This window comes from Sebastes fasciatus, chromosome 4 (genome assembly GCF_043250625.1).
Source record: "Sebastes fasciatus isolate fSebFas1 chromosome 4, fSebFas1.pri, whole genome shotgun sequence".
Taxonomy (NCBI): Eukaryota; Metazoa; Chordata; class Actinopteri; order Perciformes; family Sebastidae; genus Sebastes; species Sebastes fasciatus.
The window spans coordinates 3,810,891-3,837,187 of record NC_133798.1 but is presented as its reverse complement, the minus strand read 5'-3'; the positions used below and the strand labels follow the sequence as shown (position 1 = coordinate 3,837,187).

General features: G+C 46.0%; 12 non-coding genes across 12 annotated transcripts; 1 reads left to right on the top strand and 11 right to left on the bottom strand.

The window, feature by feature from the left end:
* Window positions 1-387: 387 nt before the first annotated feature.
* Window positions 388-469, bottom strand: trnas-gcu (transfer RNA serine (anticodon GCU)). Its single transcript has one exon. It is a non-coding gene; the product is annotated as a tRNA-Ser (tRNA).
* An 849-nt stretch (window positions 470-1,318) lies between these two features.
* On the bottom strand, window positions 1,319-1,400 carry trnas-gcu (transfer RNA serine (anticodon GCU)). Its single transcript has one exon. It is a non-coding gene; the product is annotated as a tRNA-Ser (tRNA).
* An 849-nt stretch (window positions 1,401-2,249) lies between these two features.
* trnas-gcu (transfer RNA serine (anticodon GCU)) lies at window positions 2,250-2,331 on the bottom strand. Its single transcript has one exon. It is a non-coding gene; the product is annotated as a tRNA-Ser (tRNA).
* A 1,780-nt stretch (window positions 2,332-4,111) lies between these two features.
* trnas-gcu (transfer RNA serine (anticodon GCU)) lies at window positions 4,112-4,193 on the bottom strand. The gene has a single exon. It is a non-coding gene; the product is annotated as a tRNA-Ser (tRNA).
* Window positions 4,194-5,042: 849 nt separating this feature from the next.
* Window positions 5,043-5,124, bottom strand: trnas-gcu (transfer RNA serine (anticodon GCU)). The gene has a single exon. It is a non-coding gene; the product is annotated as a tRNA-Ser (tRNA).
* An 849-nt stretch (window positions 5,125-5,973) lies between these two features.
* Window positions 5,974-6,055, bottom strand: trnas-gcu (transfer RNA serine (anticodon GCU)). The gene has a single exon. It is a non-coding gene; the product is annotated as a tRNA-Ser (tRNA).
* Window positions 6,056-7,835: 1,780 nt separating this feature from the next.
* trnas-gcu (transfer RNA serine (anticodon GCU)) lies at window positions 7,836-7,917 on the bottom strand. Its single transcript has one exon. It is a non-coding gene; the product is annotated as a tRNA-Ser (tRNA).
* An 849-nt stretch (window positions 7,918-8,766) lies between these two features.
* trnas-gcu (transfer RNA serine (anticodon GCU)) lies at window positions 8,767-8,848 on the bottom strand. Its single transcript has one exon. It is a non-coding gene; the product is annotated as a tRNA-Ser (tRNA).
* An 849-nt stretch (window positions 8,849-9,697) lies between these two features.
* On the bottom strand, window positions 9,698-9,779 carry trnas-gcu (transfer RNA serine (anticodon GCU)). Its single transcript has one exon. It is a non-coding gene; the product is annotated as a tRNA-Ser (tRNA).
* A 1,780-nt stretch (window positions 9,780-11,559) lies between these two features.
* On the bottom strand, window positions 11,560-11,641 carry trnas-gcu (transfer RNA serine (anticodon GCU)). Its single transcript has one exon. It is a non-coding gene; the product is annotated as a tRNA-Ser (tRNA).
* An 849-nt stretch (window positions 11,642-12,490) lies between these two features.
* trnas-gcu (transfer RNA serine (anticodon GCU)) lies at window positions 12,491-12,572 on the bottom strand. Its single transcript has one exon. It is a non-coding gene; the product is annotated as a tRNA-Ser (tRNA).
* Window positions 12,573-14,563: 1,991 nt separating this feature from the next.
* trnaa-agc (transfer RNA alanine (anticodon AGC)) lies at window positions 14,564-14,636 on the top strand. Its single transcript has one exon. It is a non-coding gene; the product is annotated as a tRNA-Ala (tRNA).
* Window positions 14,637-26,297: the final 11,661 nt, after the last annotated feature.

The window sequence follows — 26,297 nt, the reverse complement described above, 5'->3', positions numbered from 1 at the left end:
TAATCAAATGGTAGAGCACTCGTTTAGCATGCGAGAGGTAGCTGGATCAATACCCGCATTCTCCACAGACTAATTCTGGCAAAGATTGCCTCAACCACATGGCAACGGATGTTTTGTTCAACCAAATGTGCAAAACCTAAAGACTGCAAGTCATCAGTTTCGTCTCAGTGCATATGACAGTCACTCCATGGGAACGAGAGAATTTCTGTGGGAAAAACTGATCTCAATGTTCCAAAGAGATTTGTTATATTTGTGATATTGGTGTCAGACGAAAGTCAACTTAACTGCAACAAGGATGGGATTTGACCAGACATATGCAGAGCACAATGACTTGGCAGTCCATCGTCTTAACCATGTAAACATGGAAGACGTAAATAACATGTCCTGCGACGAGGATGGGATTCGAACCCACGCGTGCAGAGCACAATGGATTAGCAGTCCATCGCCTTAACCACTCGGCCACCTCGTCTGCTGCTAGCTATGTGTTACAGTAAGAGTCGGACCCAGGTCAGCTTCCAGAGACACAATGGATTAGCGTAGCATGGAAGTAAGGAGGAGGAGGCGATCTAGCGGGACCTACACAAGTGCTCTTTGTACAGGGGAATTAGCTCAAATGGTAGAGCGCTCGCTTAGCATGCGAGAAGTAGCGGGATTGATGCCCGCATTCTCCATGAGTCCACAGGACTTTAGTCTCTTCTGTGTATGTAATTTGTGGGAAAATGGCTGGATTAACAAACACTACCATTTCAACAGAGGACTGCAACTGTCTGTTGGTTTACTTCCACATTTGGCCGGCCAAGCAAGGAGTTGTGGCAAGGGCGCTTCCTTTTTAGACTGTCCATCCCAGGAATGTATTTAGCCCTGTTTTTGGGTGACCTAAATTGCCCTGTGATCAGTTTATGCTGTCTGTTCGTCAAAAGTGAGCATTTTTTAATCAAATGGTAGAGCACTCATTTAGCATGCGAGAGGTAGCTGGATCAATACCCGCATTCTCCACAGACTAATTCTGGCAAAGATTGCCTCAACCACATGGCAACGGATGTTTTGTTCAACCGAATGTGCAAAACCTAAAGACTGCAAGTCATCAGTTTCGTCTCAGTGCATATGACAGTCACTCCATGGGAACGAGAGAATTTCTGTGGGAAAAACTGATCTCAATGTTCCAAAGAGATTTGTTATATTTGTGATATTGGTGTCAGACGAAAGTCAACTTAACTGCAACAAGGATGGGATTTGACCAGACATATGCAGAGCACAATGACTTGGCAGTCCATCGTCTTAACCATGTAAACATGGAAGACGTAAATAACATGTCCTGCGACGAGGATGGGATTCGAACCCACGCGTGCAGAGCACAATGGATTAGCAGTCCATCGCCTTAACCACTCGGCCACCTCGTCTGCTGCTAGCTATGTGTTACAGTAAGAGTCGGACCAAGGTCAGCTTCCAGAGACACAATGGATTAGCGTAGCATGGAAGTAAGGAGGAGGAGGCGATCTAGCGGGACCTACACAAGTGCTCTTTGTACAGGGGAATTAGCTCAAATGGTAGAGCGCTCGCTTAGCATGCGAGAAGTAGCGGGATTGATGCCCGCATTCTCCATGAGTCCACAGGACTTTAGTCTCTTCTGTGTATGTAATTTGTGGGAAAATGGCTGGATTAACAAACACTACCATTTCAACAGAGGACTGCAACTGTCTGTTGGTTTACTTCCACATTTGGCCGGCCAAGCAAGGAGTTGTGGCAAGGGCGCTTCCTTTTTAGACTGTCCATCCCAGGAATGTATTTAGCCCTGTTTTTGGGTGACCTAAATTGCCCTGTGATCAGTTTATGCTGTCTGTTCGTCAAAAGTGAGCATTTTTTAATCAAATGGTAGAGCACTCGTTTAGCATGCGAGAGGTAGCTGGATCAATACCCGCATTCTCCACAGACTAATTCTGGCAAAGATTGCCTCAACCACATGGCAACGGATGTTTTGTTCAACCGAATGTGCAAAACCTAAAGACTGCAAGTCATCAGTTTCGTCTCAGTGCATATGACAGTCACTCCATGGGAACGAGAGAATTTCTGTGGGAAAAACTGATCTCAATGTTCCAAAGAGATTTGTTATATTTGTGATATTGGTGTCAGACGAAAGTCAACTTAACTGCAACAAGGATGGGATTTGACCAGACATATGCAGAGCACAATGACTTGGCAGTCCATCGTCTTAACCATGTAAACATGGAAGACGTAAATAACATGTCCTGCGACGAGGATGGGATTCGAACCCACGCGTGCAGAGCACAATGGATTAGCAGTCCATCGCCTTAACCACTCGGCCACCTCGTCTGCTGCTAGCTATGTGTTACAGTAAGAGTCGGACCCAGGTCAGCTTCCAGAGACACAATGGATTAGCGTAGCATGGAAGTAAGGAGGAGGAGGCGATCTAGCGGGACCTACACAAGTGATCTTTGTACAGGGGAATTAGCTCAAATGGTAGAGCGCTCGCTTAGCATGCGAGAATTAGCGGGATCGATGCCCGCATTCTCCATGAGTCCACAGGACTTTAGTCTCTTCTGTGTATGTAATTTGTGGGAAAATGGCTGGATTAACAAACACTACCATTTCAACAGAGGACTGCAACTGTCTGTTGGTTTACTTCCACATTTGGCCGGCCAAGCAAGGAGTTGTGGCAAGGGCGCTTCCTTTGTAGACTGTCCATCCCAGGAATGTATTTAGCCCTGTTTTTGGGTGACCTAAATTGCCCTGTGATCAGTTTATGCTGTCTGTTCGTCAAAAGTGAGCATTTTTTAATCAAATGGTAGAGCACTCGTTTAGCATGCGAGAGGTAGCTGGATCAATACCCGCATTCTCCACAGACTAATTCTGGCAAAGATTGCCTCAACCACATGGCAACGGATGTTTTGTTCAACCAAATGTGCAAAACCTAAAGACTGCAAGTCATCAGTTTCGTCTCAGTGCATATGACAGTCACTCCATGGGAACGAGAGAATTTCTGTGGGAAAAACTGATCTCAATGTTCCAAAGAGATTTGTTATATTTGTGATATTGGTGTCAGACGAAAGTCAACTTAACTGCAACAAGGATGGGATTTGACCAGACATATGCAGAGCACAATGACTTGGCAGTCCATCGTCTTAACCATGTAAACATGGAAGACGTAAATAACATGTCCTGCGACGAGGATGGGATTCGAACCCACGCGTGCAGAGCACAATGGATTAGCAGTCCATCGCCTTAACCACTCGGCCACATCGTCTGCTGCTAGCTATGTGTTACAGTAAGAGTCGGACCCAGGTCAGCTTCCAGACACACAATGGATTAGCGTAGCATTGAAGTAAGGAGGAGGAGGCGATCTAGCGGGACCTACACAAGTGCTCATTGTACAGGGGAATTAGCTCAAATGGTAGAGCGCTCGCTTAGCATGCGAGAAGTAGCGGGGTCGATGCCCGCATTCTCCATGAGTCCACAGGACTATAGTCTCTTCTGTGTATGTAATTTGTGGGAAATTGGCTGGATTAACAAACACTACCATTTCAACAGAGGACTGCAACTGTCTGTTGGTTTACTTCCACATTTGGCCGGCCAAGCAAGGAGTTGTGGCAAGGGCGCTTCCTTTTTAGACTGTCCATCCCAGGAATGTATTTAGCCCTGTTTTTGGGTGACCTAAATTGCCCTGTGATCAGTTTATGCTGTCTGTTCGTCAAAAGTGAGCATTTTTTAATCAAATGGTAGAGCACTCGTTTAGCATGCGAGAGGTAGCTGGATCAATACCCGCATTCTCCACAGACTAATTCTGGCAAAGATTGCCTCAACCACATGGCAACGGATGTTTTGTTCAACCAAATGTGCAAAACCTAAAGACTGCAAGTCATCAGTTTCGTCTCAGTGCATATGACAGTCACTCCATGGGAACGAGAGAATTTCTGTGGGAAAAACTGATCTCAATGTTCCAAAGAGATTTGTTATATTTGTGATATTGGTGTCAGACGAAAGTCAACTTAACTGCAACAAGGATGGGATTTGACCAGACATATGCAGAGCACAATGACTTGGCAGTCCATCGTCTTAACCATGTAAACATGGAAGACGTAAATAACATGTCCTGCGACGAGGATGGGATTCGAACCCACGCGTGCAGAGCACAATGGATTAGCAGTCCATCGCCTTAACCACTCGGCCACCTCGTCTGCTGCTAGCTATGTGTTACAGTAAGAGTCGGACCCAGGTCAGCTTCCAGAGACACAATGGATTAGCGTAGCATGGAAGTAAGGAGGAGGAGGCGATCTAGCGGGACCTACACAAGTGCTCTTTGTACAGGGGAATTAGCTCAAATGGTAGAGCGCTCGCTTAGCATGCGAGAAGTAGCGGGATTGATGCCCGCATTCTCCATGAGTCCACAGGACTTTAGTCTCTTCTGTGTATGTAATTTGTGGGAAAATGGCTGGATTAACAAACACTACCATTTCAACAGAGGACTGCAACTGTCTGTTGGTTTACTTCCACATTTGGCCGGCCAAGCAAGGAGTTGTGGCAAGGGCGCTTCCTTTTTAGACTGTCCATCCCAGGAATGTATTTAGCCCTGTTTTTGGGTGACCTAAATTGCCCTGTGATCAGTTTATGCTGTCTGTTCGTCAAAAGTGAGCATTTTTTAATCAAATGGTAGAGCACTCGTTTAGCATGCGAGAGGTAGCTGGATCAATACCCGCATTCTCCACAGACTAATTCTGGCAAAGATTGCCTCAACCACATGGCAACGGATGTTTTGTTCAACCGAATGTGCAAAACCTAAAGACTGCAAGTCATCAGTTTCGTCTCAGTGCATATGACAGTCACTCCATGGGAACGAGAGAATTTCTGTGGGAAAAACTGATCTCAATGTTCCAAAGAGATTTGTTATATTTGTGATATTGGTGTCAGACGAAAGTCAACTTAACTGCAACAAGGATGGGATTTGACCAGACATATGCAGAGCACAATGACTTGGCAGTCCATCGTCTTAACCATGTAAACATGGAAGACGTAAATAACATGTCCTGCGACGAGGATGGGATTCGAACCCACGCGTGCAGAGCACAATGGATTAGCAGTCCATCGCCTTAACCACTCGGCCACCTCGTCTGCTGCTAGCTATGTGTTACAGTAAGAGTCGGACCAAGGTCAGCTTCCAGAGACACAATGGATTAGCGTAGCATGGAAGTAAGGAGGAGGAGGCGATCTAGCGGGACCTACACAAGTGCTCTTTGTACAGGGGAATTAGCTCAAATGGTAGAGCGCTCGCTTAGCATGCGAGAAGTAGCGGGATTGATGCCCGCATTCTCCATGAGTCCACAGGACTTTAGTCTCTTCTGTGTATGTAATTTGTGGGAAAATGGCTGGATTAACAAACACTACCATTTCAACAGAGGACTGCAACTGTCTGTTGGTTTACTTCCACATTTGGCCGGCCAAGCAAGGAGTTGTGGCAAGGGCGCTTCCTTTTTAGACTGTCCATCCCAGGAATGTATTTAGCCCTGTTTTTGGGTGACCTAAATTGCCCTGTGATCAGTTTATGCTGTCTGTTCGTCAAAAGTGAGCATTTTTTAATCAAATGGTAGAGCACTCGTTTAGCATGCGAGAGGTAGCTGGATCAATACCCGCATTCTCCACAGACTAATTCTGGCAAAGATTGCCTCAACCACATGGCAACGGATGTTTTGTTCAACCGAATGTGCAAAACCTAAAGACTGCAAGTCATCAGTTTCGTCTCAGTGCATATGACAGTCACTCCATGGGAACGAGAGAATTTCTGTGGGAAAAACTGATCTCAATGTTCCAAAGAGATTTGTTATATTTGTGATATTGGTGTCAGACGAAAGTCAACTTAACTGCAACAAGGATGGGATTTGACCAGACATATGCAGAGCACAATGACTTGGCAGTCCATCGTCTTAACCATGTAAACATGGAAGACGTAAATAACATGTCCTGCGACGAGGATGGGATTCGAACCCACGCGTGCAGAGCACAATGGATTAGCAGTCCATCGCCTTAACCACTCGGCCACCTCGTCTGCTGCTAGCTATGTGTTACAGTAAGAGTCGGACCCAGGTCAGCTTCCAGAGACACAATGGATTAGCGTAGCATGGAAGTAAGGAGGAGGAGGCGATCTAGCGGGACCTACACAAGTGATCTTTGTACAGGGGAATTAGCTCAAATGGTAGAGCGCTCGCTTAGCATGCGAGAAGTAGCGGGATCGATGCCCGCATTCTCCATGAGTCCACAGGACTTTAGTCTCTTCTGTGTATGTAATTTGTGGGAAAATGGCTGGATTAACAAACACTACCATTTCAACAGAGGACTGCAACTGTCTGTTGGTTTACTTCCACATTTGGCCGGCCAAGCAAGGAGTTGTGGCAAGGGCGCTTCCTTTGTAGACTGTCCATCCCAGGAATGTATTTAGCCCTGTTTTTGGGTGACCTAAATTGCCCTGTGATCAGTTTATGCTGTCTGTTCGTCAAAAGTGAGCATTTTTTAATCAAATGGTAGAGCACTCGTTTAGCATGCGAGAGGTAGCTGGATCAATACCCGCATTCTCCACAGACTAATTCTGGCAAAGATTGCCTCAACCACATGGCAACGGATGTTTTGTTCAACCAAATGTGCAAAACCTAAAGACTGCAAGTCATCAGTTTCGTCTCAGTGCATATGACAGTCACTCCATGGGAACGAGAGAATTTCTGTGGGAAAAACTGATCTCAATGTTCCAAAGAGATTTGTTATATTTGTGATATTGGTGTCAGACGAAAGTCAACTTAACTGCAACAAGGATGGGATTTGACCAGACATATGCAGAGCACAATGACTTGGCAGTCCATCGTCTTAACCATGTAAACATGGAAGACGTAAATAACATGTCCTGCGACGAGGATGGGATTCGAACCCACGCGTGCAGAGCACAATGGATTAGCAGTCCATCGCCTTAACCACTCGGCCACATCGTCTGCTGCTAGCTATGTGTTACAGTAAGAGTCGGACCCAGGTCAGCTTCCAGACACACAATGGATTAGCGTAGCATTGAAGTAAGGAGGAGGAGGCGATCTAGCGGGACCTACACAAGTGCTCTTTGTACAGGGGAATTAGCTCAAATGGTAGAGCGCTCGCTTAGCATGCGAGAAGTAGCGGGGTCGATGCCCGCATTCTCCATGAGTCCACAGGACTATAGTCTCTTCTGTGTATGTAATTTGTGGGAAATTGGCTGGATTAACAAACACTACCATTTCAACAGAGGACTGCAACTGTCTGTTGGTTTACTTCCACATTTGGCCGGCCAAGCAAGGAGTTGTGGCAAGGGCGCTTCCTTTTTAGACTGTCCATCCCAGGAATGTATTTAGCCCTGTTTTTGGGTGACCTAAATTGCCCTGTGATCAGTTTATGCTGTCTGTTCGTCAAAAGTGAGCATTTTTTAATCAAATGGTAGAGCACTCGTTTAGCATGCGAGAGGTAGCTGGATCAATACCCGCATTCTCCACAGACTAATTCTGGCAAAGATTGCCTCAACCACATGGCAACGGATGTTTTGTTCAACCAAATGTGCAAAACCTAAAGACTGCAAGTCATCAGTTTCGTCTCAGTGCATATGACAGTCACTCCATGGGAACGAGAGAATTTCTGTGGGAAAAACTGATCTCAATGTTCCAAAGAGATTTGTTATATTTGTGATATTGGTGTCAGACGAAAGTCAACTTAACTGCAACAAGGATGGGATTTGACCAGACATATGCAGAGCACAATGACTTGGCACTCCATCGTCTTAACCATGTAAACATGGAAGACGTAAATAACATGTCCTGCGACGAGGATGGGATTCGAACCCACGCGTGCAGAGCACAATGGATTAGCAGTCCATCGCCTTAACCACTCGGCCACCTCGTCTGCTGCTAGCTATGTGTTACAGTAAGAGTCGGACCCAGGTCAGCTTCCAGAGACACAATGGATTAGCGTAGCATGGAAGTAAGGAGGAGGAGGCGATCTAGCGGGACCTACACAAGTGCTCTTTGTACAGGGGAATTAGCTCAAATGGTAGAGCGCTCGCTTAGCATGCGAGAAGTAGCGGGATTGATGCCCGCATTCTCCATGAGTCCACAGGACTTTAGTCTCTTCTGTGTATGTAATTTGTGGGAAATTGGCTGGATTAACAAACACTACCATTTCAACAGAGGACTGCAACTGTCTGTTGGTTTACTTCCACATTTGGCCGGCCAAGCAAGGAGTTGTGGCAAGGGCGCTTCCTTTGTAGACTGTCCATCCCAGGAATGTATTTAGCCCTGTTTTTGGGTGACCTAAATTGCCCTGTGATCAGTTTATGCTGTCTGTTCGTCAAAAGTGAGCATTTTTTAATCAAATGGTAGAGCACTCGTTTAGCATGCGAGAGGTAGCTGGATCAATACCCGCATTCTCCACAGACGAATTCTGGCAAAGATTGCCTCAACCACATGGCAACGGATGTTTTGTTCAACCGAATGTGCAAAACCTAAAGACTGCAAGTCATCAGTTTCGTCTCAGTGCATATGACAGTCACTCCATGGGAACGAGAGAATTTCTGTGGGAAAAACTGATCTCAATGTTCCAAAGAGATTTGTTATATTTGTGATATTGGTGTCAGACGAAAGTCAACTTAACTGCAACAAGGATGGGATTTGACCAGACATATGCAGAGCACAATGACTTGGCAGTCCATCGTCTTAACCATGTAAACATGGAAGACGTAAATAACATGTCCTGCGACGAGGATGGGATTCGAACCCACGCGTGCAGAGCACAATGGATTAGCAGTCCATCGCCTTAACCACTCGGCCACCTCGTCTGCTGCTAGCTATGTGTTACAGTAAGAGTCGGACCCAGGTCAGCTTCCAGAGACACAATGGATTAGCGTAGCATGGAAGTAAGGAGGAGGAGGCAATCTAGCGGGACCTACACAAGTGTTCTTTGTACAGGGGAATTAGCTCAAATGGTAGAGCGCTCGCTTAGCATGCGAGAAGTAGCGGGATCGATGCCCGCATTCTCCATGAGTCCACAGGACTTTAGTCTCTTCTGTGTATGTAATTTGTGGGAAATTGGCTGGATTAACAAACCCTACCATTTCAACAGAGGACTGCAACTGTCTGTTGGTTTACTTCCACATTTGGCCGGCCAAGCAAGGAGTTGTGGCAAGGGCGCTTCCTTTGTAGACTGTCCATCCCAGGAATGTATTTAGCCCTGTTTTTGGGTGACCTAAATTGCCCTGTGATCAGTTTATGCTGTCTGTTCGTCAAAAGTGAGCATTTTTTAATCAAATGGTAGAGCACTCGTTTAGCATGCGAGAGGTAGCTGGATCAATACCCGCATTCTCCACAGACGAATTCTGGCAAAGATTGCCTCAACCACATGGCAACGGATGTTTTGTTCAACCGAATGTGCAAAACCTAAAGACTGCAAGTCTTCAGTTTCGTCTCAGTGCATATGACAGTCACTCCATGGGAACGAGAGAATTTCTGTGGGAAAAACTGATCTCAATGTTCCAAAGAGATTTGTTATATTTGTGATATTGGTGTCAGACGAAAGTCAACTTAACTGCAACAAGGATGGGATTTGACCAGACATATGCAGAGCACAATGACTTGGCAGTCCATCGTCTTAACCATGTAAACATGGAAGACGTAAATAACATGTCCTGCGACGAGGATGGGATTCGAACCCACGCGTGCAGAGCACAATGGATTAGCAGTCCATCGCCTTAACCACTCGGCCACCTCGTCTGCTGCTAGCTATGTGTTACAGTAAGAGTCGGACCCAGGTCAGCTTCCAGAGACACAATGGATTAGCGTAGCATGGAAGTAAGGAGGAGGAGGCAATCTAGCGGGACCTACACAAGTGCTCTTTGTACAGGGGAATTAGCTCAAATGGTAGAGCGCTCGCTTAGCATGCGAGAAGTAGCGGGATCGATGCCAGCATTCTCCATGAGTCCACAGGACTTTAGTCTCTTCTGTGTATGTAATTTGTGGGAAATTGGCTGGATTAACAAACACTACCATTTCAACAGAGGACTGCAACTGTCTGTTGGTTTACTTCCACATTTGGCCGGCCAAGCAAGGAGTTGTGGCAAGGGCGCTTCCTTTTTAGACTGTCCATCCCAGGAATGTATTTAGCCCTGTTTTTGGGTGACCTAAATTGCCCTGTGATCAGTTTATGCTGTCTGTTCGTCAAAAGTGAGCATTTTTTAATCAAATGGTAGAGCACTCGTTTAGCATGCGAGAGGTAGCTGGATCAATACCCGCATTCTCCACAGACTAATTCTGGCAAAGATTGCCTCAACCACATGGCAACGGATGTTTTGTTCAACCGAATGTGCAAAACCTAAAGACTGCAAGTCATCAGTTTCGTCTCAGTGCATATGACAGTCACTCCATGGGAACGAGAGAATTTCTGTGGGAAAAACTGATCTCAATGTTCCAAAGAGATTTGTTATATTTTTTATATTGGTGTCAGACGAAAGTCAACTTAACTGCAACAAGGATGGGATTTGACCAGACATATGCAGAGCACAATGACTTGGCAGTCCATCGTCTTAACCATGTAAACATGGAAGACGTAAATAACATGTCCTGCGACGAGGATGGGATTCGAACCCAAGCGTGCAGAGCACAATGGATTAGCAGTCCATCGCCTTAACCACTCGGCCACCTCGTCTGTTGCTAGCTATGTGTTACAGTAAGAGTCGGACCCAGGTCAGCTTCCAGAGACACAATGGATTAGCGTAGCATGGAAGTAAGGAGGAGGAGGCAATCTAGCGGGACCTACACAAGTGCTCTTTGTACAGGGGAATTAGCTCAAATGGTAGAGCGCTCGCTTAGCATGCGAGAAGTAGCGGGGTCGATGCCCGCATTCTCCATGAGTCCACAGGACTTTAGTCTCTTCTGTGTATGTAATTTGTGGGAAATTGGCTGGATTAACAAACACTACCATTTCAACAGAGGACTGCAACTGTCTGTTGGTTTACTTCCACATTTGGCTGGCCAAGCAAGGAGTTGTGGCAAGGGCGCTTCCTTTTTAGACTGTCCATCCCAGGAATGTATTTAGCCCTGTTTTTGGGTGACCTAAATTGCCCTGTGATCAGTTTATGCTGTCTGTTCGTCAAAAGTGAGCATTTTTTAATCAAATGGTAGAGCACTCGTTTAGCATGCGAGAGGTAGCTGGATCAATACCCGCATTCTCCACAGACTAATTCTGGCAAAGATTGCCTCAACCACATGGCAACGGATGTTTTGTTCAACCGAATGTGCAAAACCTAAAGACTGCAAGTCATCAGTTTCGTCTCAGTGCATATGACAGTCACTCCATGGGAACGAGAGAATTTCTGTGGGAAAAACTGATCTCAATGTTCCAAAGAGATTTGTTATATTTGTGATATTGGTGTCAGACGAAAGTCAACTTAACTGCAACAAGGATGGGATTTGACCAGACATATGCAGAGCACAATGACTTGGCAGTCCATCGTCTTAACCATGTAAACATGGAAGACGTAAATAACATGTCCTGCGACGAGGATGGGATTCGAACCCACGCGTGCAGAGCACAATGGATTAGCAGTCCATCGCCTTAACCACTCGGCCACCTCGTCTGCTGCTAGCTATGTGTTACAGTAAGAGTCGGACCAAGGTCAGCTTCCAGAGACACAATGGATTAGCGTAGCATGGAAGTAAGGAGGAGGAGGCGATCTAGCGGGACCTACACAAGTGCTCTTTGTACAGGGGAATTAGCTCAAATGGTAGAGCGCTCGCTTAGCATGCGAGAAGTAGCGGGATTGATGCCCGCATTCTCCATGAGTCCACAGGACTTTAGTCTCTTCTGTGTATGTAATTTGTGGGAAAATGGCTGGATTAACAAACACTACCATTTCAACAGAGGACTGCAACTGTCTGTTGGTTTACTTCCACATTTGGCCGGCCAAGCAAGGAGTTGTGGCAAGGGCGCTTCCTTTTTAGACTGTCCATCCCAGGAATGTATTTAGCCCTGTTTTTGGGTGACCTAAATTGCCCTGTGATCAGTTTATGCTGTCTGTTCGTCAAAAGTGAGCATTTTTTAATCAAATGGTAGAGCACTCGTTTAGCATGCGAGAGGTAGCTGGATCAATACCCGCATTCTCCACAGACTAATTCTGGCAAAGATTGCCTCAACCACATGGCAACGGATGTTTTGTTCAACCGAATGTGCAAAACCTAAAGACTGCAAGTCATCAGTTTCGTCTCAGTGCATATGACAGTCACTCCATGGGAACGAGAGAATTTCTGTGGGAAAAACTGATCTCAATGTTCCAAAGAGATTTGTTATATTTGTGATATTGGTGTCAGACGAAAGTCAACTTAACTGCAACAAGGATGGGATTTGACCAGACATATGCAGAGCACAATGACTTGGCAGTCCATCGTCTTAACCATGTAAACATGGAAGACGTAAATAACATGTCCTGCGACGAGGATGGGATTCGAACCCACGCGTGCAGAGCACAATGGATTAGCAGTCCATCGCCTTAACCACTCGGCCACCTCGTCTGCTGCTAGCTATGTGTTACAGTAAGAGTCGGACCCAGGTCAGCTTCCAGAGACACAATGGATTAGCGTAGCATGGAAGTAAGGAGGAGGAGGCGATCTAGCGGGACCTACACAAGTGATCTTTGTACAGGGGAATTAGCTCAAATGGTAGAGCGCTCGCTTAGCATGCGAGAAGTAGCGGGATCGATGCCCGCATTCTCCATGAGTCCACAGGACTTTAGTCTCTTCTGTGTATGTAATTTGTGGGAAAATGGCTGGATTAACAAACACTACCATTTCAACAGAGGACTGCAACTGTCTGTTGGTTTACTTCCACATTTGGCCGGCCAAGCAAGGAGTTGTGGCAAGGGCGCTTCCTTTGTAGACTGTCCATCCCAGGAATGTATTTAGCCCTGTTTTTGGGTGACCTAAATTGCCCTGTGATCAGTTTATGCTGTCTGTTCGTCAAAAGTGAGCATTTTTTAATCAAATGGTAGAGCACTCGTTTAGCATGCGAGAGGTAGCTGGATCAATACCCGCATTCTCCACAGACTAATTCTGGCAAAGATTGCCTCAACCACATGGCAACGGATGTTTTGTTCAACCAAATGTGCAAAACCTAAAGACTGCAAGTCATCAGTTTCGTCTCAGTGCATATGACAGTCACTCCATGGGAACGAGAGAATTTCTGTGGGAAAAACTGATCTCAATGTTCCAAAGAGATTTGTTATATTTGTGATATTGGTGTCAGACGAAAGTCAACTTAACTGCAACAAGGATGGGATTTGACCAGACATATGCAGAGCACAATGACTTGGCAGTCCATCGTCTTAACCATGTAAACATGGAAGACGTAAATAACATGTCCTGCGACGAGGATGGGATTCGAACCCACGCGTGCAGAGCACAATGGATTAGCAGTCCATCGCCTTAACCACTCGGCCACATCGTCTGCTGCTAGCTATGTGTTACAGTAAGAGTCGGACCCATGTCAGCTTCCAGACACACAATGGATTAGCGTAGCATTGAAGTAAGGAGGAGGAGGCGATCTAGCGGGACCTACACAAGTGCTCTTTGTACAGGGGAATTAGCTCAAATGGTAGAGCGCTCGCTTAGCATGCGAGAAGTAGCGGGGTCGATGCCCGCATTCTCCATGAGTCCACAGGACTATAGTCTCTTCTGTGTATGTAATTTGTGGGAAATTGGCTGGATTAACAAACACTACCATTTCAACAGAGGACTGCAACTGTCTGTTGGTTTACTTCCACATTTGGCCGGCCAAGCAAGGAGTTGTGGCAAGGGCGCTTCCTTTGTAGACTGTCCATCCCAGGAATGTATTTAGCCCTGTTTTTGGGTGACCTAAATTGCCCTGTGATCAGTTTATGCTGTCTGTTCGTCAAAAGTGAGCATTTTTTAATCAAATGGTAGAGCACTCGTTTAGCATGCGAGAGGTAGCTGGATCAATACCCGCATTCTCCACAGACGAATTCTGGCAAAGATTGCCTCAACCACATGGCAACGGATGTTTTGTTCAACCGAATGTGCAAAACCTAAAGACTGCAAGTCATCAGTTTCGTCTCAGTGCATATGACAGTCACTCCATGGGAACGAGAGAATTTCTGTGGGAAAAACTGATCTCAATGTTCCAAAGAGATTTGTTATATTTGTGATATTGGTGTCAGACGAAAGTCAACTTAACTGCAACAAGGATGGGATTTGACCAGACATATGCAGAGCACAATGACTTGGCAGTCCATCGTCTTAACCATGTAAACATGGAAGACGTAAATAACATGTCCTGCGACGAGGATGGGATTCGAACCCACGCGTGCAGAGCACAATGGATTAGCAGTCCATCGCCTTAACCACTCGGCCACCTCGTCTGCTGCTAGCTATGTGTTACAGTAAGAGTCGGACCCAGGTCAGCTTCCAGAGACACAATGGATTAGCGTAGCATGGAAGTAAGGAGGAGGAGGCAATCTAGCGGGACCTACACAAGTGTTCTTTGTACAGGGGAATTAGCTCAAATGGTAGAGCGCTCGCTTAGCATGCGAGAAGTAGCGGGATCGATTCCCGCATTCTCCATGAGTCCACAGGACTTTAGTCTCTTCTGTGTATGTAATTTGTGGGAAATTGGCTGGATTAACAAACCCTACCATTTCAACAGAGGACTGCAACTGTCTGTTGGTTTACTTCCACATTTGGCCGGCCAAGCAAGGAGTTGTGGCAAGGGCGCTTCCTTTGTAGACTGTCCATCCCAGGAATGTATTTAGCCCTGTTTTTGGGTGACCTAAATTGCCCTGTGATCAGTTTATGCTGTCTGTTCGTCAAAAGTGAGCATTTTTTAATCAAATGGTAGAGCACTCGTTTAGCATGCGAGAGGTAGCTGGATCAATACCCGCATTCTCCACAGACGAATTCTGGCAAAGATTGCCTCAACCACATGGCAACGGATGTTTTGTTCAACCGAATGTGCAAAACCTAAAGACTGCAAGTCTTCAGTTTCGTCTCAGTGCATATGACAGTCACTCCATGGGAACGAGAGAATTTCTGTGGGAAAAACTGATCTCAATGTTCCAAAGAGATTTGTTATATTTGTGATATTGGTGTCAGACGAAAGTCAACTTAACTGCAACAAGGATGGGATTTGACCAGACATATGCAGAGCACAATGACTTGGCAGTCCATCGTCTTAACCATGTAAACATGGAAGACGTAAATAACATGTCCTGCGACGAGGATGGGATTCGAACCCACGCGTGCAGAGCACAATGGATTAGCAGTCCATCGCCTTAACCACTCGGCCACCTCGTCTGCTGCTAGCTATGTGTTACAGTAAGAGTCGGACTCAGGTCAGCTTCCAGAGACACAATGGATTAGCGTAGCATGGAAGTAAGGAGGAGGAGGCAATCTAGCGGGACCTACACAAGTGCTCTTTGTACAGGGGAATTAGCTCAAATGGTAGAGCGCTCGCTTAGCATGCGAGAAGTAGCGGGATCGATGCCAGCATTCTCCATGAGTCCACAGGACTTTAGTCTCTTCTGTGTATGTAATTTGTGGGAAATTGGCTGGATTAACAAACACTACCATTTCAACAGAGGACTGCAACTGTCTGTTGGTTTACTTCCACATTTGGCCGGCCAAGCAAGGAGTTGTGGCAAGGGCGCTTCCTTTTTAGACTGTCCATCCCAGGAATGTATTTAGCCCTGTTTTTGGGTGACCTAAATTGCCCTGTGATCAGTTTATGCTGTCTGTTCGTCAAAAGTGAGCATTTTTTAATCAAATGGTAGAGCACTCGTTTAGCATGCGAGAGGTAGCTGGATCAATACCCGCATTCTCCACAGACTAATTCTGGCAAAGATTGCCTCAACCACATGGCAACGGATGTTTTGTTCAACCGAATGTGCAAAACCTAAAGACTGCAAGTCATCAGTTTCGTCTCAGTGCATATGACAGTCACTCCATGGGAACGAGAGAATTTCTGTGGGAAAAACTGATCTCAATGTTCCAAAGAGATTTGTTATATTTGTGATATTGGTGTCAGACGAAAGTCAACTTAACTGCAACAAGGATGGGATTTGACCAGACATATGCAGAGCACAATGACTTGGCAGTCCATCGTCTTAACCATGTAAACATGGAAGACGTAAATAACATGTCCTGCGACGAGGATGGGATTCGAACCCAAGCGTGCAGAGCACAATGGATTAGCAGTCCATCGCCTTAACCACTCGGCCACCTCGTCTGTTGCTAGCTATGTGTTACAGTAAGAGTCGGACCCAGGTCAGCTTCCAGAGACACAATGGATTAGCGTAGCATGGAAGTAAGGAGGAGGAGGCAATCTAGCGGGACCTACACAAGTGCTCTTTGTACAGGGGAATTAGCTCAAATGGTAGAGCGCTCGCTTAGCATGCGAGAAGTAGCGGGGTCGATGCCCGCATTCTCCATGAGTCCACAGGACTTTAGTCTCTTCTGTGTATGTAATTTGTGGGAAATTGGCTGGATTAACAAACACTACCATTTCAACAGAGGACTGCAACTGTCTGTTGGTTTACTTCCACATTTGGCTGGCCAAGCAAGGAGTTGTGGCAAGGGCGCTTCCTTTTTAGACTGTCCATCCCAGGAATGTATTTAGCCCTGTTTTTGGGTGACCTAAATTGCCCTGTGATCAGTTTATGCTGTCTGTTCGTCAAAAGTGAGCATTTTTTAATCAAATGGTAGAGCACTCGTTTAGCATGCGAGAGGTAGCTGGATCAATACCCGCATTCTCCACAGACTAATTCTGGCAAAGATTGCCTCAACCACATGGCAACGGATGTTTTGTTCAACCGAATGTGCAAAACCTAAAGACTGCAAGTCATCAGTTTCGTCTCAGTACATATGACAACGAGAGAATTTCTTTGGGAAAAACTGATCTCAATGTTCCAAAGAGATTTGTTATATTTGTGATATTGGTGTCAGACAAAAGTCAACTTAACTGCAACAAGGATGGGATTTGACCAGACATATGCAGAGCACAATGACTTGGCAATCCATCGTCTTAACCATGATAACATGTCCTGCGACGAGGATGGGATTCGAACCCACGCGTGCAGAGCACAATGGATTAGCAGTCCATCGCCTTAACCACTCGGCCACCTCGTCTGCTGCTAGCTATGTGTTACAGTAAGAGTCGGACCCAGGTCAGCTTCCAGAGACACAATGGATTAGCGTAGCATGGAAGTAAGGAGGAGGAGGCGATCTAGCGGGACCTACACAAGTGCTCTTTGTACAGGGGAATTAGCTCAAATGGTAGAGCGCTCGCTTAGCATGCGAGAAGTAGCGGGATCGATGCCTGCATTCTCCATGAGTCCACAGTACTTTAGTCTCTTCTGTGTATGTAATTTGTGGGGAAATGGCTGGATTAACAAACACTACCATTTCAACAGAGGACTGCAACTGTCTGTTGGTTTACTTCCACATTTGGCCGGCCAAGCAAGGAGTTGTGGCAAGGGCGCTTCCTTTGTAGACTGTCCATCCCAGGAATGTATTTAGCCCTGTTTTTGGGTGACCTAAATTGCCCTGTGATCAGTTTATGCTGTCTGTTCGTCAAAAGTGAGCATTTTTTAATCAAATGGTAGAGCACTCGTTTAGCATGCGAGAGGTAGCTGGATCAATACCCGCATTCTCCACAGACTAATTCTGGCAAAGATTGCCTCAACCACATGGCAACGGATGTTTTGTTCAACCGAATGTGCAAAACCTAAAGACTGCAAGTCATCAGTTTCGTCTCAGTGCATATGACAGTCACTCCATGGGAACGAGAGAATTTCTGTGGGAAAAACTGATCTCAATGTTCCAAAGAGATTTGTTATATTTGTGATATTGGTGTCAGACGAAAGTCAACTTAACTGCAACAAGGATGGGATTTGACCAGACATATGCAGAGCACAATGACTTGGCAGTCCATCGTCTTAACCATGTAAACATGGAAGACGTAAATAACATGTCCTGCGACGAGGATGGGATTCGAACCCACGCGTGCAGAGCACAATGGATTAGCAGTCCATCGCCTTAACCACTCGGCCACCTCGTCTGCTGCTAGCTATGTGTTACAGTAAGAGTCGGACCCAGGTCAGCTTCCAGAGACACAATGGATTAGCGCAGCATGGAAGTAAGGAGGAGGAGGCGATCTAGCGGGACCTACACAAGTGCTCTTTGTACAGGGGAATTAGCTCAAATGGTAGAGCGCTCGCTTAGCATGCGAGAAGTAGCGGGATCGATGCCCGCATTCTCCATGAGTCCACAGGACTTTAGTCTCTTCTGTGTATGTAATTTGTGGGAAAATGGCTGGATTAACAAACACTACCATTTCAACCGAGGACTGCAACTGTCTGTTGGTTTACTTCCACATTTGGCCGGCCAAGCAAGGAGTTGTGGCAAGGGCGCTTCCTTTGTAGACTGTCCATCCCAGGAATGTATTTAGCCCTGTTTTTGGGTGACCTAAATTGCCCTGTGATCAGTTTATGCTGTCTGTTCGTCAAAAGTGAGCATTTTTTAATCAAATGGTAGAGCACTCGTTTAGCATGCGAGAGGTAGCTGGATCAATACCCGCATTCTCCACAGACTAATTCTGGCAAAGATTGCCTGAACCACATGGCAACGGATGTTTTGTTCAACCGAATGTGCAAAACCTAAAGACTGCAAGTCATCAGTTTCGTCTCAGTGCATATGACAGTCACTCCATGGGAACGAGAGAATTTCTGTGGGAAAAACTGATCTCAATGTTCCAAAGAGATTTGTTATATTTGTGATATTGGTGTCAGACGAAAGTCAACTTAATTGCAACAAGGATGGGATTTGACCAGACATATGCAGAGCACAATGACTTGGCAGTCCATCGTCTTAACCATGATAACATGTCCTGCGACGAGGATGGGATTCGAACCCACGCGTGCAGAGCACAATGGATTAGCAGTCCATCGCCTTAACCACTCGGCCACCTCGTCTGCTGCTAGCTATGTGTTACAGTAAGAGTCGGACCCAGGTCAGCTTCCAGAGACACAATGGATTAGCGTAGCATGGAAGTAAGGAGGAGGAGGCAATCTAGCGGGACCTACACAAGTGCTCTTTGTACAGGGGAATTAGCTCAAATGGTAGAGCGCTCGCTTAGCATGCGAGAAGTAGCGGGATCGATGCCCGCATTCTCCATGAGTCCACAGGACTTTAGTCTCTTCTGTGTATGTAATTTGTGGGAAATTGGCTGGATTAACAAACACTACCATTTCAACAGAGGACTGCAACTGTCTGTTGGTTTACTTCCACATTTGGCCGGCCAAGCAAGGAGTTGTGGCAAGGGCGCTTCCTTTTTAGACTGTCCATCCCAGGAATGTATTTAGCCCTGTTTTTGGGTGACCTAAATTGCCCTGTGATCAGTTTATGCTGTCTGTTCGTCAAAAGTGAGCATTTTTTAATCAAATGGTAGAGCACTCGTTTAGCATGCGAGAGGTAGCTGGATCAATACCCGCATTCTCCACAGACTAATTCTGGCAAAGATTGCCTCAACCACATGGCAACGGATGTTTTGTTCAACCGAATGTGCAAAACCTAAAGACTGCAAGTCATCAGTTTCGTCTCAGTGCATATGACAGTCACTCCATGGGAACGAGAGAATTTCTGTGGGAAAAACTGATCTCAATGTTCCAAAGAGATTCGTTATATTTGTGATATTGGTGTCAGACGAAAGTCAACTTAACTGCAACAAGGATGGGATTTGACCAGACATATGCAGAGCACAATGACTTGGCAGTCCATCGTCTTAACCATGTAAACATGGAAGACGTAAATAACATGTCCTGCGACGAGGATGGGATTCGAACCCACGCGTGCAGAGCACAATGGATTAGCAGTCCATCGCCTTAACCACTCGGCCACCTCGTCTGTTGCTAGCTATGTGTTACAGTAAGAGTCGGACCCAGGTCATCTTCCAGAGACACAATGGATTAGCGCAGCATGGAAGTAAGGAGGAGGAGGCGATCTAGCGGGACCTACACAAGTGCTCTTTGTACAGGGGAATTAGCTCAAATGGTAGAGCGCTCGCTTAGCATGCGAGAAGTAGCGGGATCGATGCCGCATTCTCCATGAGTCCACAGGACTTTAGTCTCTTCTGTGTATGTAATTTGTGGGAAAATGGCTGGATTAACAAACACTACCATTTCAACAGAGGACTGCAACTGTCTGTTGGTTTACTTCCACATTTGGCCGGCCAAGCAAGGAGTTGTGGCAAGGGCGCTTCCTTTTTAGACTGTCCATCCCAGGAATGTATTTAGCCCTGTTTTTGGGTGACCTAAATTGCCCTGTGATCAGTTTATGCTGTCTGTTCGTCAAAAGTGAGCATTTTTTAATCAAATGGTAGAGCACTCGTTTAGCATGCGAGAGGTAGCTGGATCAATACCCGCATTCTCCACAGACTAATTCTGGCAAAGATTGCCTCAACCACATGGCAACGGATGTTTTGTTCAACCGAATGTGCAAAACCTAAAGACTGCAAGTCATCAGTTTCGTCTCAGTGCATATGACAGTCACTCTATGGCAACGAGAGAATTTCTGTGGGAAAAACTGATCTCAATGTTCCAAAGAGATTTGTTATATTTGTGATATTGGTGTCAGACGAAAGTCAACTTAACTGCAACAAGGATGGGATTTGACCAGACATATGCAGAGCACAATGACTTGGCAGTCCATCGTCTTAACCATGTAAACATGGAAGACGTAAATAACATGTCCTGCGACGAGGATGGGATTCGAACCCACGCGTGCAGAGCACAATGGATTAGCAGTCCATCGCCTTAACCACTCGGCCACCTCGTCTGTTGCTAGCTATGTGTTACAGTAAGAGTCGGACCCAGGTCAGCTTCCAGAGACACAATGGATTAGCGTAGCATGGAAGTAAGGAGGAGGAGGCAATCTAGCGGGACCTACACAAGTGCTATTTGTACAGGGGAATTAGCTCAAATGGTAGAGCGCTCGCTTAGCATGCGAGAAGTAGCGGGATCGATGCCCGCATTCTCCATGAGTCCACAGGACTTTAGTCTCTTCTGTGTATGTAATTTGTGGGAAAATGGCTGGATTAACAAACACTACCATTTCAACCGAGGACTGCAACTGTCTGTTGGTTTACTTCCACATTTGGCCGGCCAAGCAAGGAGTTGTGGCAAGGGCGCTTCCTTTGTAGACTGTCCATCCCAGGAATGTATTTAGCCCTGTTTTTGGGTGACCTAAATTGCCCTGTGATCAGTTTATGCTGTCTGTTCGTCAAAAGTGAGCATTTTTTAATCAAATGGTAGAGCACTCGTTTAGCATGCGAGAGGTAGCTGGATCAATACCCGCATTCTCCACAGACTAATTCTGGCAAAGATTGCCTCAACCACATGGCAACGGATGTTTTGTTCAACCGAATGTGCAAAACCTAAAGACTGCAAGTCATCAGTTTCGTCTCAGTGCATATGACAGTCACTCCATGGGAAGGAGAGAATTTCTGTGGGAAAAACTGATCTCAATGTTCCAAAGAGATTTGTTATATTTGTGATATTGGTGTCAGACGAAAGTCAACTTAACTGCAACAATGATGGGATTTCACCAGACATATGCAGAGCACAATGACTTGGCAGTCCATCGTCTTAACCATGTAAACATGGAAGACGTAAATAACATGTCCTGCGACGAGGATGGGATTCGAACCCACGCGTGCAGAGCACAATGGATTAGCAGTCCATCGCCTTAACCACTCGGCCACCTCGTCTGCTGCTAGCTATGTGTTACAGTAAGAGTCGGACCCAGGTCAGCTTCCAGAGACACAATGGATTAGCGTAGCATGGAAGTAAGGAGGAGGAGGCAATCTAGCGGGACCTACACAAGTGTTCTTTGTACAGGGGAATTAGCTCAAATGGTAGAGCGCTCGCTTAGCATGCGAGAAGTAGCGGGATCGATGCCCGCATTCTCCATGAGTCCACAGGACTTTAGTCTCTTCTGTGTATGTAATTTGTGGGAAATTGGCTGGATTAACAAACCCTACCATTTCAACAGAGGACTGCAACTGTCTGTTGGTTTACTTCCACATTTGGCCGGCCAAGCAAGGAGTTGTGGCAAGGGCGCTTCCTTTGTAGACTGTCCATCCCAGGAATGTATTTAGCCCTGTTTTTGGGTGACCTAAATTGCCCTGTGATCAGTTTATGCTGTCTGTTCGTCAAAAGTGAGCATTTTTTAATCAAATGGTAGAGCACTCGTTTAGCATGCGAGAGGTAGCTGGATCAATACCCGCATTCTCCACAGACGAATTCTGGCAAAGATTGCCTCAACCACATGGCAACGGATGTTTTGTTCAACCGAATGTGCAAAACCTAAAGACTGCAAGTCTTCAGTTTCGTCTCAGTGCATATGACAGTCACTCCATGGGAACGAGAGAATTTCTGTGGGAAAAACTGATCTCAATGTTCCAAAGAGATTTGTTATATTTGTGATATTGGTGTCAGACGAAAGTCAACTTAACTGCAACAAGGATGGGATTTGACCAGACATATGCAGAGCACAATGACTTGGCAGTCCATCGTCTTAACCATGTAAACATGGAAGACGTAAATAACATGTCCTGCGACGAGGATGGGATTCGAACCCAAGCGTGCAGAGCACAATGGATTAGCAGTCCATCGCCTTAACCACTCGGCCACCTCGTCTGTTGCTAGCTATGTGTTACAGTAAGAGTCGGACCCAGGTCAGCTTCCAGAGACACAATGGATTAGCGTAGCATGGAAGTAAGGAGGAGGAGGCAATCTAGCGGGACCTACACAAGTGCTCTTTGTACAGGGGAATTAGCTCAAATGGTAGAGCGCTCGCTTAGCATGCGAGAAGTAGCGGGGTCGATGCCCGCATTCTCCATGAGTCCACAGGACTTTAGTCTCTTCTGTGTATGTAATTTGTGGGAAATTGGCTGGATTAACAAACACTACCATTTCAACAGAGGACTGCAACTGTCTGTTGGTTTACTTCCACATTTGGCTGGCCAAGCAAGGAGTTGTGGCAAGGGCGCTTCCTTTTTAGACTGTCCATCCCAGGAATGTATTTAGCCCTGTTTTTGGGTGACCTAAATTGCCCTGTGATCAGTTTATGCTGTCTGTTCGTCAAAAGTGAGCATTTTTTAATCAAATGGTAGAGCACTCGTTTAGCATGCGAGAGGTAGCTGGATCAATACCCGCATTCTCCACAGACTAATTCTGGCAAAGATTGCCTCAACCACATGGCAACGGATGTTTTGTTCAACCGAATGTGCAAAACCTAAAGACTGCAAGTCATCAGTTTCGTCTCAGTACATATGACAACGAGAGAATTTCTTTGGGAAAAACTGATCTCAATGTTCCAAAGAGATTTGTTATATTTGTGATATTGGTGTCAGACAAAAGTCAACTTAACTGCAACAAGGATGGGATTTGACCAGACATATGCAGAGCACAATGACTTGGCAATCCATCGTCTTAACCATGATAACATGTCCTGCGACGAGGATGGGATTCGAACCCACGCGTGCAGAGCACAATGGATTAGCAGTCCATCGCCTTAACCACTCGGCCACCTCGTCTGCTGCTAGCTATGTGTTACAGTAAGAGTCGGACCCAGGTCAGCTTCCAGAGACACAATGGATTAGCGTAGCATGGAAGTAAGGAGGAGGAGGCGATCTAGCGGGACCTACACAAGTGCTCTTTGTACAGGGGAATTAGCTCAAATGGTAGAGCGCTCGCTTAGCATGCGAGAAGTAGCGGGATCGATGCCTGCATTCTCCATGAGTCCACAGTACTTTAGTCTCTTCTGTGTATGTAATTTGTGGGGAAATGGCTGGATTAACAAACACTACCATTTCAACAGAGGACTGCAACTGTCTGTTGGTTTACTTCCACATTTGGCCGGCCAAGCAAGGAGTTGTGGCAAGGGCGCTTCCTTTGTAGACTGTCCATCCCAGGAATGTATTTAGCCCTGTTTTTGGGTGACCTAAATTGCCCTGTGATCAGTTTATGCTGTCTGTTCGTCAAAAGTGAGCATTTTTTAATCAAATGGTAGAGCACTCGTTTAGCATGCGAGAGGTAGCTGGATCAATACCCGCATTCTCCACAGACTAATTCTGGCAAAGATTGCCTCAACCACATGGCAACGGATGTTTTGTTCAACCGAATGTGCAAAACCTAAAGACTGCAAGTCATCAGTTTCGTCTCAGTGCATATGACAGTCACTCCATGGGAACGAGAGAATTTCTGTGGGAAAAACTGATCTCAATGTTCCAAAGAGATTTGTTATATTTGTGATATTGGTGTCAGACGAAAGTCAACTTAACTGCAACAAGGATGGGATTTGACCAGACATATGCAGAGCACAATGACTTGGCAGTCCATCGTCTTAACCATGTAAACATGGAAGACGTAAATAACATGTCCTGCGACGAGGATGGGATTCGAACCCACGCGTGCAGAGCACAATGGATTAGCAGTCCATCGCCTTAACCACTCGGCCACCTCGTCTGCTGCTAGCTATGTGTTACAGTAAGAGTCGGACCCAGGTCAGCTTCCAGAGACACAATGGATTAGCGCAGCATGGAAGTAAGGAGGAGGAGGCGATCTAGCGGGACCTACACAAGTGCTCTTTGTACAGGGGAATTAGCTCAAATGGTAGAGCGCTCGCTTAGCATGCGAGAAGTAGCGGGATCGATGCCCGCATTCTCCATGAGTCCACAGGACTTTAGTCTCTTCTGTGTATGTAATTTGTGGGAAAATGGCTGGATTAACAAACACTACCATTTCAACCGAGGACTGCAACTGTCTGTTGGTTTACTTCCACATTTGGCCGGCCAAGCAAGGAGTTGTGGCAAGGGCGCTTCCTTTGTAGACTGTCCATCCCAGGAATGTATTTAGCCCTGTTTTTGGGTGACCTAAATTGCCCTGTGATCAGTTTATGCTGTCTGTTCGTCAAAAGTGAGCATTTTTTAATCAAATGGTAGAGCACTCGTTTAGCATGCGAGAGGTAGCTGGATCAATACCCGCATTCTCCACAGACTAATTCTGGCAAAGATTGCCTGAACCACATGGCAACGGATGTTTTGTTCAACCGAATGTGCAAAACCTAAAGACTGCAAGTCATCAGTTTCGTCTCAGTGCATATGACAGTCACTCCATGGGAACGAGAGAATTTCTGTGGGAAAAACTGATCTCAATGTTCCAAAGAGATTTGTTATATTTGTGATATTGGTGTCAGACGAAAGTCAACTTAATTGCAACAAGGATGGGATTTGACCAGACATATGCAGAGCACAATGACTTGGCAGTCCATCGTCTTAACCATGATAACATGTCCTGCGACGAGGATGGGATTCGAACCCACGCGTGCAGAGCACAATGGATTAGCAGTCCATCGCCTTAACCACTCGGCCACCTCGTCTGCTGCTAGCTATGTGTTACAGTAAGAGTCGGACCCAGGTCAGCTTCCAGAGACACAATGGATTAGCGTAGCATGGAAGTAAGGAGGAGGAGGCAATCTAGCGGGACCTACACAAGTGCTCTTTGTACAGGGGAATTAGCTCAAATGGTAGAGCGCTCGCTTAGCATGCGAGAAGTAGCGGGATCGATGCCCGCATTCTCCATGAGTCCACAGGACTTTAGTCTCTTCTGTGTATGTAATTTGTGGGAAATTGGCTGGATTAACAAACACTACCATTTCAACAGAGGACTGCAACTGTCTGTTGGTTTACTTCCACATTTGGCCGGCCAAGCAAGGAGTTGTGGCAAGGGCGCTTCCTTTTTAGACTGTCCATCCCAGGAATGTATTTAGCCCTGTTTTTGGGTGACCTAAATTGCCCTGTGATCAGTTTATGCTGTCTGTTCGTCAAAAGTGAGCATTTTTTAATCAAATGGTAGAGCACTCGTTTAGCATGCGAGAGGTAGCTGGATCAATACCCGCATTCTCCACAGACTAATTCTGGCAAAGATTGCCTCAACCACATGGCAACGGATGTTTTGTTCAACCGAATGTGCAAAACCTAAAGACTGCAAGTCATCAGTTTCGTCTCAGTGCATATGACAGTCACTCCATGGGAACGAGAGAATTTCTGTGGGAAAAACTGATCTCAATGTTCCAAAGAGATTCGTTATATTTGTGATATTGGTGTCAGACGAAAGTCAACTTAACTGCAACAAGGATGGGATTTGACCAGACATATGCAGAGCACAATGA